The sequence below is a fragment of the Eublepharis macularius genome, chromosome 11 (genome assembly GCF_028583425.1).
Source record: "Eublepharis macularius isolate TG4126 chromosome 11, MPM_Emac_v1.0, whole genome shotgun sequence".
NCBI lineage: Eukaryota > Metazoa > Chordata > Lepidosauria > Squamata > Eublepharidae > Eublepharis > Eublepharis macularius.
This window is the reverse complement of record NC_072800.1, coordinates 3,632,876-3,647,204: the sequence shown is the minus strand read 5'-3', so window position 1 is coordinate 3,647,204 and position 14,329 is coordinate 3,632,876.

The window sequence follows — 14,329 nt, the reverse complement described above, 5'->3', positions numbered from 1 at the left end:
CCACCCTGGCGAGCTTGTCCGTTTTTCCTGTGTCCTCTTTTTTTTTTTTTTTGTTGCTGTATTAGCTCTGGGATCTAGTGCTCTTACGGAGAGAGCAAATCGACGCCTGCACCCAAGCAGGGTCAGGAAAAACCGAGGAGAGAAGGAAGCCCCTCCCTATGCAGGATCAATAAACTTTTGATTGACCCTGCGCTGGATAGGAGTCGCTTCCATTAGTAAGGAATGACCCACTCCCTTAGGACCACTGGAGAATGAAATGGTTTCTGCAGCAACTAGTTTGGAAGTTCACTTGCACATCCCTCTATAAAAAATCATAGTCACCCTTGATAAAGAGACAGATCTCAAAACATGTTGGAGTATGTTTTATTTTGTTGGTCTTTGACCATAAAATCAAATCTATCTATCTTAGTCCATTGTTTTGGAGCCCCTTTTGAGGTTTTCCTCCTTTTTTGTGTTGGCCACAGATCAACCACCAGTGCGAGAATGTTCATCCTGCCAATAATACCTGAAATTGAAGAATGGACAAGCAAATTGTTGTACATGGCTGAAATGGACAAACTAACAAGAAACTTGAAGGATCAAGAACCAAAAACATTTTTGGAAGATTCGAAAAAGCTGAAAAAATATATGGAAAAGAAATGGGATGTTAAGGGACAATTATGGTCTTTTGAAGGTTTTAATGATACTAAGTAAGATAACATATAGTTAAGATCTTTACTAATACCAAGATAAGAACAACTATAATATAGAAATAATGTGATATTAATAGCGGGGGGTTCGAGTGCTGTTGGAAGTCAACATTGAAAAGGGGGAGGGGAGGGGTGGGGAAATATACTTGTGGGAATTGAAATGGATTGTATTTGTGTTTTAATCTGACTATATATTGACCCATCCAATAAAAAATTTATTAATTAAAAAAGAGAATATTCATCCTGCCAAAGCTACGGTCAGACACACAGTGATGTTCAGTGGGTCTGTGGATGCCATCAGTGATGAGTCATCCAGCACTGAGGAATTCTGATTAAAGGAAGGAAGCCAGGGACAGTTCAAGAAAAATGCTTATCAGCATGGAATCAGTGCGGCTTTCCTTTGTTTCTGCCTGCCCCCCACCCCATACTGCTGATCTTCCAGAGAATGTAAGTAACAGGCTTGCCTCTCTCCTACAAGCATGTTGCCATACTGGTCTATTACGGGAGGATGTGACGTAGCGTGATTAGCCTCTGCCTCTATACCCCTCCAACATACTCTGAGTCAACAACGCAGGGGGTTTGTCTATGGGAGGAAAAAGTCTGAACATTTGCCTGTATCCTCTTCATAGTCAGAAGCCCTGCCTGCCTTCCAGTGGGTACAAGCAAAGGCCATGCTCCGTCCAAGCAGTCTGACAAAATTCAAATAAAATATTCAAACAAATGTTGCCCATGCATCTATAGAACCAGAGAGCCCTCCTAAAACCTGGGATGGTTAAATGTTCAATAGTTAATCACTTTCTGCAGAAATACTCAATGGGATAATCCAGTTTATCTGGAAGAGCAGCAAACTGTTTCAGTTGGACAGTGTCCTTAACAAGCACGTCTTCTGAGTCACGCTGTTGTTTAGTCCCTTGGATTCTAAGTTTGTAACTCTGCTTTGGACTGCACTGTTCGACTGAAACTGTGTATTCCCTCCCCAAACTGGTCAGCACTGTCACACCTTGTTAAACAGGGTTTTGTGGACACAGCTCTGGTTACTGTCAGATAGGCTTTCAGCATATCTGTCATGCATCATATGTATTTTGTCTCAGTGCCTCTGAGTGGGTGCAGAGAGTACCAGAATTGTGTAAACCTGTTACCAACTGCTTATCTTCCAGGCAAGGGGTTTTGGTTGCGAGTTCCTGCAGATGCCTGGGAATGTGACCTTGAGTCCACTACAGAGACTGAACCAAGCTCCTCTTCCCCCTTCCTTCTTCCCAGGTAATGCACAGCAAAACTCCTAACTGCCTCTTCTTGCCGGGGGGTGGGGAGGGAAAAGACATTAACCTATAACTGATCTAACTTTCCAACCTTTAGTCATTCCAGACAATTCGCTTGTTACAGTATCTTGAAACTGGTATTTACTCTAAATAAACATTTTTAACTCATACACTGGAGTGATGCAGTAAAGTGTTTGAGAGAAGTACCTGGCAAGACCTGACAGTTACTGGATTGGGAGAGGGACAGTACATGGTCCCTCATTCAAAAAGGGGCTTATCTACTTCCATGTGTGTAACCTGTGTTTGGGCTGTGACAGTGTTGTTTATATGACAAAATACCATCTGCAGTATTATAGCATTAGAAGCCAACATTATTAGGAATTCACATTTCATCTAAAACTATTTCCTGTTAAATAAAAATCAGGAGGCATTACTTTTCATTACACAGTTTAGAACATCTTCCAGGCATTTATAAACACAGTAAAATGATGCCAAATTAGCATGGCTGAGATGAGGCAATGTTAAATGGAGCTACTAGTTTTCCTCTTAGAAATGTTTTATTTATATGTCTTGATGCAGCCTGCCATGAGCTATCCCATCAATATTTATACATTAAAAATCACTAACTCCATAAAAAGAGGGGATTATTACAAATTGCCCAACAATTTAACAAACGATAAAACATTAGTGTCCTGTGAACAATTATAAAAAAAATCCATCCCTTCCCGTTTTGATCCCTCCCATTTTGATCCTCTTTGGAATACTCTAGTATACTCTGGTATTTTTACCCAATAGATAATCCTTTTATAACATACCAAACTGTGATGTTTAATATCCATGTTATACAAGTGATATTCTGGCTGCAAGGAAATCTCTAGAGTGTAACTGTCTCAAGTGGGTGTGTATGTTAATGAAGATCAATACAGAATTGTTGTTGAACAGTGAAAGATGAATTGCTCTTTTGTCTTACTAACTAGTGACAGTAATGTAGATACTGAAAAGTAATTAGTGTGGATGTACTTCCTTAAATAATTCAAGGCTTAATCCTAATCCTAACCCTTTACATTAAGAAGGGTAGCTGTGTTAGTCTGTCTGTAGCATTAGAAAAGAGCAAGAGTCCAGTAGAAGAAGTGAGCTGTGACTCATGAAAGTTCATAACTTACCACAAATTTTTTTAGTCTTATAGATTCTACTGGACTCTTACATTTAAAAAGTTCTGCCTATACGGAAATGATTGGACCATAGATGGAGACTGGAGGCATTTGATGTTTTGTTTAAAACATATTTTAAACATCTCCTGGGCCAAATTCATGTACTTTCAAAACAGGTAAAACCTGATTATGCCTATATTGAAAATGGCCTCTGTGTTTCAGTCGCCCACAGAAAGAGGAAAAGAAGCTAAGAGTGGGGGGTTAGCAAACAAGCGAAATGGTGGCAGAGGAGACCATTTTTGTTAGCTCTGAGGGAATCCCAGAAGCATGTGCAGGGCAGGTCCAGGACAGCCCCAGCAGCATTGACCACACCTTGGAGACTCTGTGTGCGAATATCTAGAGTCCGCTTTATCAGAAGGCTGTGGTGGCTCCTCACTAGGCAGAGGTCAGCAAAGTTATGGAGAGAGAAAAACAATGTAAAGAGGCTGAGCAATGCTTCCTTTGCCTATGGAAATGGTCACCATTGGGGGGGACGGGTTACCACCACGGACATTCCTGTGGCTAACTCCTCCCCTTAAAGTATATCTTATTTGTAGCATTCATACAGATTCTGATGCTTGCCATTCTTTGAAAGGTAAGTCAATGTTCCTTACTCTCAGGCGTTGGAACTTGCCAGTTGATCTCCTGCCCCTGCTGGCCCCTCCACTGGATCTCTTCCCTTGCCTGAGATATACTTCAGGAACTGAACACTTTCAGGGGTGATGGGTATCCAGAATAGGAATGTTTGGATGGAACTTTACTCATTAAGATCTCACCCAAACAATCTCCATTCTTAAATATTCAAAATGTTTCAAAGGTAAACAGAATTATTTTTGACATTTGGGAGTGGAAAGCCTCTACTTTTCTGCATCCTCCAGCGTGATGCTTTAGTGTTCAGTTTCGGAAGAGGCTCCTCTCCACTCAGCTGGCATTTGGGTGTTTCAGCCAGTCTTTGGACTTCTCCGTGGCAGGGATTTTGTTTTTCTGAGTTGATTCATTATGAGGCATTATCTGCATGCATGCTGGGTGTGCAGGGGGACGACTTGGCTTCTATCAGACCCAAGGTCTGTATGGCCCCTTCGAACTCTGTGATTCTGTGGATCAGGCTGGAACAGGCTGCCGCCACAAGGGAAAGCACTCCCTCACCTGGCAGCCGTCCGAACTTGGCCGGTTAGGGCCAGATCCAGGCCATTCCGGGCCCCAAATGGGCACAAAACGGACTGGATCGGGGTGGAATGGGCTGCTGCCACACAGGAGAGCATCCCCCAACCCGGCAGCAGCCCAATCCTGGCTGTTTGGGCCCGATCCTGGCCGTGTCAGGCTCAATCCTGGTCATTTTGGGCCTGAATAGGGCCCAAAATGGCCAAAAAGTTTCCAAAATGGCCAGGATCAGTCTACTGTCAGGTGGGGGAGTGTTACCTCGTCTGGCAGGGGCCAGATCTTGGCCATTTCAGTTTCGATCCTGGTCATTTTGGGCCTGAATTGGGCCCAAAATGGCCAAAAGGGGCCCAAAATGGCCCAGATCAGGCCACTGTCTGGTGATGGAGTGTTCCCCTGCAAGGCAGAGTCCTGATTCAGGCTGTTTCGGGTCCAATTCTGGCCATTTTGGGCCTGAAATGGCCCCCAAATGGCAAAAACAGGCCTGAAACGGCCCGGATCAGGGCAGTACTGGCCAGAATCAGGCCAGTATTGGTGGAAGAGGGGGTTCCGTTACCCGGCAGCGACCCAATCTTGGCCTTGTTGGCCCCCATCCGGGCAGTTTCGGGGCCTAAAATGGCACCGAAACGGCCTGGATTGGGGGCCGAACCAGCTAGGAATGGGGTGTTTTCAGCAGGGGAATCCTCCACCTGGCACTGGCCCAATCCTGGAAGTTTTGTTACTGATCCAGGCTATTTCATCCCTGTTCCTTGGCATTTTGGGCCCTAAATCTGCCCCAAATGACCAAAATGGCTCGAAAAGTCCTGAATCGGGGCCAAACTGGCCTACCATGGGCCACTGCCAAGCAGGGGAACCCTCTCCTGCCTGGCACCGGCCCGATCCTGGCCATTTTGGCCCCAATCTGGGCCATTTTAGGTAAATGAGCCCAAAAAGGCCCCAAAATGGCCTGGATCTGGGCCAAGCCATTTTGATTTCAATCTAAGCCATTTTATGACCTAAATGGCCCACAAACAGCACCAAAATGGCTTCTGTTGGGGCCAAAACAGCCCCAAAGTAATTTTAAGTTTGTGTTCAAATTGTGATCTGCCCTGAGCCTGCTGGCGTCGGGAGGGCAGAATACAAATCTAATAAATTAAGTTAAAATGGCCTGAAACAGCCTCCTGCCAGGCAGGGGAACCCTCCGCCACCCGCCACTGGCCCAATCTTGGCTCTTTTGGCCCCAATCTGGGCTGCTTTGGACCCTTGTCATGTCTGTGTATATCCATGCCATGTTTGCTTGTTTGTTCTGTCACTGAGGCCACAGTGTCTTGAATGTCTAATGTCTAACTTGCTGTATTCTCTCAGTAGCCATGTTTTTTCAAATTATAACTGTTATTCCTCCAGCCAGGATGGGCCTCCTGTTATCTCACGTAACTATGCATCTCCGAGCTAGAAACGACCTTGTAGACTATGTATTGTCGAAGGCTTTCACGGCCGGAGAACGATGGTTGTTGGGGGTTTTCCGGGCTGTATTGCCGTGGTCTTGGCATTGTAGTTCCTGACGTTTCGCCAGCAGCTGTGGCTGGCATCTTCAGAGGTGTAGCACCAAAAGACAGAGATCTCTCAGTGTCACAGTGTGGAAAAGATGTAGGTGAAAACGGAGGAATACAAAAAGAAGATTAAGGAACTCCTGGACCCCTCCACCTACAAAAAACTAAAACGAGATCCCACTTGCAAAATCACCAGGCTAACAAATGCGCTGATCAAGAATTCCTCACTACATCCCGACACGCACAGAAAACTATGCAAGACTGAAGCACAGCCACCTAGACTATATGGACTCCCCAAAATACATAAAGATTCAGTCCCACTCCGACCCATTGTGAGTGCCATTGTTTCACCGACATATGAATTAGCTAGACATCTGGCAGATCTCCTGCAGGACCACATCGGGAAAACCTCGTCTTACATCAAAGATTCAGCAGATTTCATCAACAAAATCAGTTCTCTGAAACTCAATCCACAAGACATACTTAGGGGTGTGCAAGCCAAAAATTTTCGGCTATAGCCGAAAGTAGAAAGCCGAAAGAAAATTCTCTATCGTTAAAGCTGAAAGCCGAAACAAGAATCTCTTTCGGGATTCGGGATTCGGGATTCTTTCGGCATTATTTCGGCATTCTTTCGGCTTTTTTCTATGGGAAAATGCCTCCGTCTTCCAGGACGCCTGGAGGAGGCATTTTCCCACCGAATAAGCCCAAAATTGGTGGGGACCTTCCTCTAACCCTTCTCTAACAACCACCCAAGTTTCAGACAGATTGGACTTTGGGGGGCCATGTTATGGCCCCCCAAAGCAGGTCCCCCCATCCTCCCATAAAGGAGCATCTTCTTCATTATTTCCTATGGGGAAAAAATGAAGAAGCAGGCTTCCTTTGCCAGGGGTGGCATTTTGCATGCAAAATGCCCCCTTACCCTCAGGGGCCCTTCTCCCACCCCTCCTCCCACCCCCCACCAAGGCTCAGCCTGCTCCCACTTGGGGGGCCATTTCATGGCCTCCCCAAGTAGGTGCTCTAATCTCTACCACTGACAGCTGGGGGAGGCTTGTGTTGCCAGGGGTGGCATTTTGCATGCAAAATGCCCCCCAACCCTCTGGGGCCCTTCTCCCACCCCTCCTCCCACCCCCCACCAAGGCTCAGCCTGCTCCCACTTGGGGGGCCATTTCATGGCCTCCCCAAGTAGGTGCTCTAATCTCTACCACTGACAGCTGGGGGAGGCTTGTGTTGCCAGGGGTGGCATTTTGCATGCAAAATGCCCCCCAGCCCTCTGGGGCCCTTCTCCCACCCTTCCTCCCACCCCACACCAAGGCTCAGACTGCTCCCACTTGGGGGGGCCATTTCATGGCCTCCCCAAGTAGGTCCTCTCAGCCCCTAAAGTCCACCCCTTACAGCCCCACACAAACCCAATTCCCCCCCAGCTGCCGCACACAGACCCAAATCCCCACATTAGCCCCTCACAGACCCAAATCCACCCCCACCTGCCCCACACCCATAACCCCAGGAACAGGCTGGCAAAGGCCAGCCCTCTCCCTTTGTTCCCTATGCTGGGAACTTCTAAACTCTCTTTCCCTGGGCAATTCTGCACAGCCCAGGGGTGCCACAATGGTGGGCACACTTCTGAGTGCCAGCTGGTCCCTGTGAAAGAACACCTGAACCACAGACACCCTCCCTCAAATTCCCCCACCACCTACAGAGATAGCTGGCCAGCCAGCCCCATTGTTCCCTATGATGGGAACCAACTGCACAACAAAGAATAAAACAAGAACAACACAAAATAAAGTTTTTAAAAAATTATTTTCTCCCTTCCAAAGTACAAGTAGGCAAAGCATTATGACACATTACACCAGCAGTCCCCCACACAGAAAAATAACACAACTCACTTAACATCAGAGAATCACAAAGCACGATTCCTGTCAAAAACACTTTATTTCTTGAACAGCTTTAGGTTACACAGCAGGGGGGAACACCAAAGGGCTTGGCAGCAGTATCTTACACAAAAATAACACAACTCACTTAACATCAGAGAATCACAAAAGCACAATTCCTGACAAAAACACTTTATTTCTTGAACAGCTTTAGGCTACACAGCAGGGGGGGGACACCAAAGGGCATGGAAGCAGTATCTTACACAAAAATAACACAACTCACTTCACATTAAAGAATCACCCCAAAAAATTGCTGTCAAAAGCACTTTATTTCTGTAACTGCTTTAGGTTACACAGTAGGAAGGCACCACAGAGCAGGAAAGCAGTGTACTACACAAAAATAACACAACTCACTTCACATCAGAGAATCACACAAACACAATTGCTGTCAAAAACGGTGAAGTGGGTTGTATTATTTTTTGTAGTACATTGCTATCATGCCCTTTTGTGCCCTCCTACTGTGTAACCTAAAGCTGTTCAAGAAATAAAGTGTTTTTGCCAGGAATTGTGTTTTTGTGATTCTCTGATGTTAAGTGAGTTGTGTTATTTTTGTGTAAGATACTGCTTCCATGCCCTTTGGTGTTCCCCCCCTGCTGTGTAGCCTAAAGCTGTTCAAGAAATAAAGTGTTTTTGCCAGGAATTGTGTTTTTGTGATTCTCTGATGTTAAGTGAGTTGTGTTATTTTTGTGTAAGATACTGCTTCCATGCCCTTTGGTGTTCCCCCCCTGCTGTGTAGCCTAAAGCTGTTCAAGAAATAAAGTGTTTTTGACAGGAATTGTGCTTTTGTGATTCTCTGATGTTAAGTGAGTTGTGTTATTTTTGTGTAAGATACTGCTGCCATGCCCTTTGGTGTTCCCCCCCTGCTGTGTAGCCTAAAGCTGTTCAAGAAATAAAGTGTTTTTGACAGGAATCGTGCTTTGTGATTCTCTGATGTTAAGTGAGTTGTGTTATTTTTCTGTGTGGGGGACTGCTGGTGTTATGTGTCATAATGCTTTGCCTACTTGTACTTTGGAAGGGAGAAAATAATTTTTAAAAAACTTTATTTTGTGTTGTTCTTGTTTTATTCTTTGTTGTGCAGTTGGTTCCCATCATAGGGAACAATGGGGCTGGCTGGCCAGCCATCTCTGTAGGTGGTGGGGGAATTTGAGGGAGGGTGTCTGTGGTTCAGGTGCTCTTTCACAGGGACCAGCTGGCACTCAGAAGTGTGCCCACCATTGTGGCACCCCTGGGCTGTGCAGAATTGCCCAGGGAAAGAGAGTTTAGAAGTTCCCAGCATAGGGAACAAAGGGAGAGGGCTGGCCTTTGCCAGCCTGTTCCTGGGGTTATGGGTGTGGGGCAGGTGGGGGTGGATTTGGGTCTGTGAGGGGCTAATGTGGGGATTTGGGTCTGTGTGTGGCAGCTGGGGGGAATTGGGTTTGTGTGGAGCTGTAAGGGGTGGAATTTAGGGGCTGAGAGGACCTACTTGGGGAGGCCATGAAATGGCCCCCCCAAGTGGGAGCAGGCTGAGCCTTGGTGGGGGGTGGGAGGAGGGGTGGGAGAAGGGCCCCAGAGGGTTGGGGGGCATTTTGCATGCAAAATGCCACCCCTGGCAACACAAGCCTCCCCCAGCTGTCAGTGGTAGAGATTAGAGCACCTACTTGGGGAGGCCATGAAATGGCCCCCCCAAGTGGGAGCAGGCTGAGCCTTGGTGGGGGGTGGGAGGAGGAGTGGGAGAAGGGCCCCTGAGGGTAAGGGGGCATTTTGCATGCAAAATGCCACCCCTGGCAAAGGAAGCCTGCTTCTTCATTTTTTCCCCATAGGAAATAATGAAGAAGATGCTCCTTTATGGGAGGATGGGGGGACCTGCTTTGGGGGGCCATAACATGGCCCCCCAAAGTCCAATCTGTCTGAAACTTGGGTGGTTGTTAGAGAAAGGTTAGAGGAAGGTCCCCACCAATTTTGGGCTTATTCGGTGGGAAGATGCCTCCCCCAGACGTCCGGGAAGACGGAGGCATTTTCCCATTGAAAAGCCGAATGAAAGACGAAAGAATCCCGAAACGTTTCGGCTTTTTTCTTTCGGCTACCCGAAACGTTTCGGGATTCCCCGAAACGTTTCGGCATTCCCTGAAAGAAGCCGAAACACTTTTGTTTCGGCATTCTTTCGGCATTCTGAATGCCGAAACGCACATCCCTAGACATACTTGTCAGTTTTGATGTTGTATCCCTGTTTACCAAGGTTCCAGTAAAAGACACTATTGCACTGATTAATCAGATTTTCCCAGAGGATCTAACAGCCTTATTCCATCATTGTCTGACAACCAGTTACTTCCAATGGGACAACGAATTCTATGAACAGATGGATGGGGTGGCCATGGGGAGCCCACTCAGCCCAGTTATAGCAAACTTCTACATGGAACATTTTGAAAAAACAGCTCTAGAATCAGCACCCCACAAACCCAGTGTATGGTTCCGGTTTGTGGATGATACATTCATCATTTGGAGCCATGGGGAGGAAGAATTGAGGGAGTTTTTGAATCATCTCAACAACATCCACCTGAACATACAATTCACAATGGAGAAAGAAAGTGAGGGAAAACTCTCATTCCTGGATACCTTGGTCATCCGCAAAGCAAACTTTCAGTTAGGTCACAAGGTCTACAGGAAACCAACTCACACTGATCGGTACTTACACAAAAACTCCAATCACCACCCCCGACAGAAAAGAGGCATAATGAAAACATTAGTGGATCGTGCAAGACGGATATGTGAGCCGCGCTTTCTCAATGAGGAAATTAATCATCTAAACCACGCACTTCAGGCAAATGGCTACTCCAGAAATGAAATCTGAAGAGCAATCAAACCCAGGATGAATCAAACAACCAAGGAAAAACAGTCACCTACAGGAAAAGTGTTTTTGCCATATATCAAAGGAATTACTGATCAGATGGGAAAGCTTATGGAAAAGCATAACCTTCAAGCAGTATTCAGACCCACCCGAAAAATACAACAGATGCTACGATCAGCAAAAGACAGCAGAGACCCCCTCACCTCTGCAGGAGTATACCGTATACCCTGCAGCTGTGGACAAGTTTACATCGGGACCACAAAGTGTAGCATCCAGACAAGAATAAAAGAACATGAAAGACACTGCAGACTTGGACAGCCTGAAAAATCAGCAGTGGCTGAACATAGCCTAACTCAAACAGGGCACAGTATCTTATTCCAGGACACCAAAATACTGGACAACACTTCCAACTACTTTGTCAGACTGCACAGGGAAGCCATTGAAATTCACAAGCATAAGCAAAACTTCAACAGGAAAGAAGAAACCTTAAGAATGAACAGAGCATGGGCTCCAGTTCTGAAAAACACCAGGCCAACAAAACACTCCACACCCGACAATAGCCCTGCAGAGAAGATTAGCACATCAAGCACCAATCCATATGCAAAAGAACCTCCTCAGGTTACAGTGAAGCCTCCCGCCATTAGCATTCCACACCCTGGGAAACTCTTACAGAATGACTCAGCTCAACCCCACCCCTCCTGAGTAGATACAAATGACCTACATCTTTTCCACACTGTGACACTGAGAGATCTCTGTCTTTTGGTGCTACACCTCTGAAGATGCCAGCCACAGCTGCTGGCGAAACGTCAGGAACTACAATGCCAAGACCACGGCAATACAGCCCGGAAAACCCCCAACAACCATCGACCTTGTAGACTGTAGGTGCTTGCCTTTGTTACTTGCCCAGATGCTGGGAATTCAGTATTGTTTACTCACTGCTTAGCCATAACTATAATGGGTTCTCACAGAACCAGTGTAACCCTGAGCACCAAAACGTAGCTGTTGCTGGAACGCGGGAAAACTCAAGTCTAATATTGACCTGTTGTTTTGAATTGTCACTTCTACCAAGCTCTCTGATGGAGTTCAGACCTGAACTGTAAAATCCTGAATAAAGCCTTTTCTATTGGAACCAATGCGTGTTCGCTGGAGAGAGACTGAGGGATCTACCTGCCAGGAACTGACAGCCCTAAATGGGCCCAAAATGCCCAAAACAGCAATAAAATGGCCGCAATCAAGGCTGAAACGGTCTAGAACGGTCCACTGCTATTCAGAGAACCCTCCCCCACCTGGCAGCAGCCTGAGGGCCAAGCTACAAGTGACGAATGACACTTGAACGGCAAGTGGATTGAGTGGAAGGCAAGTGAACAGGGAGAAATACACTTGCTGTTCAAGTGTCATTTGTCACTTGTAGCTTGGCCCTGATTCAGGTTGTTTGGGGCCCGATCCGGGCACAAATGGCCCCAAATGGCCATTTTAAAAATTCTCATTTGACACCCGTTTCAAGGCATTTCAGCTAAAAAAAAAAAAAAAAAGCCCTGGATAACTATGAGGCCACAACTAGAGATGGGCACGAACAGAAAAAAAAACCCAAACATGATGTTTGTTGTTCGTTGCCAGCCACGAATAGGGACTCATGAACACTTACGAGCATGACCTGTTCATGAACTTGTTCGTGGTTGGCTGTTCGTGGGGGTCAGCAGGCTCTCCTCCAGCCATCATCCAAGTCAAGAGCCCTACTGCACCACTCACAGAAACCTGACCTGAGGAAAAGTACCAATAATAAATAAGAGCTTGGCCCCAGAGCCTGGCAGCAGCCCTGGAATTTGAAGGGATAGATCCCTACCGTACCACTCCCAGAAACCTTACCTGAGCAGGCAGCAGGAAAGGTACCAAGAATAAATAATAGCTTGGCCCCAGAGCCTGGCAGCAGCTGTGGAACCTGAAGGGGTAGATCCATATCTCACCACACAAAAAGAAAATTCAAGCTCCAATGCACTCTCTCTATCAAAATGCCAACAGCAGCTGTCTCTCTCCCTCTCCACTGTCTGCAAAGCCAGAGCTGTGAGCCCCCCTCCCCCCTGGTCTTTGGTCCTTCTTAACAAATTTGGAGCTCCAAACTTGAAAGAAGACCTACCTATCAAGTTAAATTGGGCTTAGATTGGGGTTTCCAGGGCAACAGCAGGAGTTCAGACAGAGTTCAGACAATCCCTGCCTACATTACCAAGGTGATTGATTGCAGGTGCCAGACTGTCTGGCTTGACGAACAGCAACAAATGAGGCTTGCAACGACCACCTATTTCTTTAGAATGGGGCCTCACAAACAGCTTGTTCTCAAACAGCAGATTGGGCTGTTTGTGGCTTTTTTTGTTTATATTGCTGTTTGTGCCCATCTCTAGCCACAACCAGCCTGTATCCTTTGTTGGAGACAGAGAGAATTGCTTTGCTTCTATCTGACTGACATCGGGGAGGGTGGTTCCGTGGGGTGATGTGTGGAACCCTTTGAGAATTTCACAATTGGCTGAGGGAGGGATTATACTCAGAAATGTGTTTCCCATTGAAATCGAGATAAATCATTACTGGATTGATTCCTAACACAATTGTTTTTAATATCAAACATTAAAAAGCTGCAACTCGTGGTTGTAAAATAACATATGACCCACTCCTAACCCCCTCCTGTGGCCGCTCATCAGGATGATGAGTTTGGAGAATTGATGTTGAGTGAACCGAGGTAGAATGCACACTTTTACTGCATGCACAGAGAGGTTTAATCTAAATTTAGTTTAAAACTGGTCAAAACTAGCAAGGAAGCCTCTAGAGAAAGTCAATGCTACTCTATTAATGTTTATTTTAGTCTGGGCTCATCTCCATGAATAACTATGCATGGCATCTTTTATGATCCAATTTATGGTTTATAGCTGGGACCCTTGGCTGTAGATGGAGTTATTCCTCTGGTTCTTGGCTGTCTGTTACTGTCAATTGGTTTTTCTGCTGCTGGATCAAAGAAGCACTGAAGTGAGGTGAGGAAGGGAACAGGTGTGAAAGAGACGCACATTATGGGGACTTGGATTGGGAGATGTTTTTGCCCCCAATGCCCCCTTTTATGTGGAATATGCTTGTGCTTGAGCATTCAGCTTACCTCGATTTATTTATAAAGTACATAATGGTGCATTCATTTTTAAAAGTAAGAAATAAAGGATGAGGGAGGGATGTTAGCAGTTGGACCCCTCCCACATACTGAAAGGGCAGTTTATAGATATGGAATATCATAAACCCTTTGCCATAAGTCCTAGGCACTGTCTGGCCCTAGGCAGAGCCAATGCCAGTTGCCTGGAGACTGGAAAATTATCAAGACATGAGTCAGAGGAAGATGACTGATGGCCCCCATGCCATAGAGAGAAGCAGAACTAATGAGACTTCTTGAGAAAATTCCCGGGCTAATCTCCTCAACGCCTTCCTTTACCTCCCCTCACCCTCAGCAAGCCAGCCTTCCCGTCTGGTACTTATCAAGTCATCAAGCAATATTCTCACCTATAGTCCATTCCAGATAGTCATATCCCAACTAATCGTCATACCTCTGGACAAACCATTAAGTTACTGTTTTTGGGAGCAAGTCGTCACCATTGCCCCAGGGAATGTTTTGCCCTACAATTGGGCTTCCCAACCATAGGCTCAGTGTGTGAGTGCCTTTGGATCCAAATATATGCCCTCAAACTCATTTGGGCCTCTTCTCTTCTGTGAAATGCTGGTCGTTT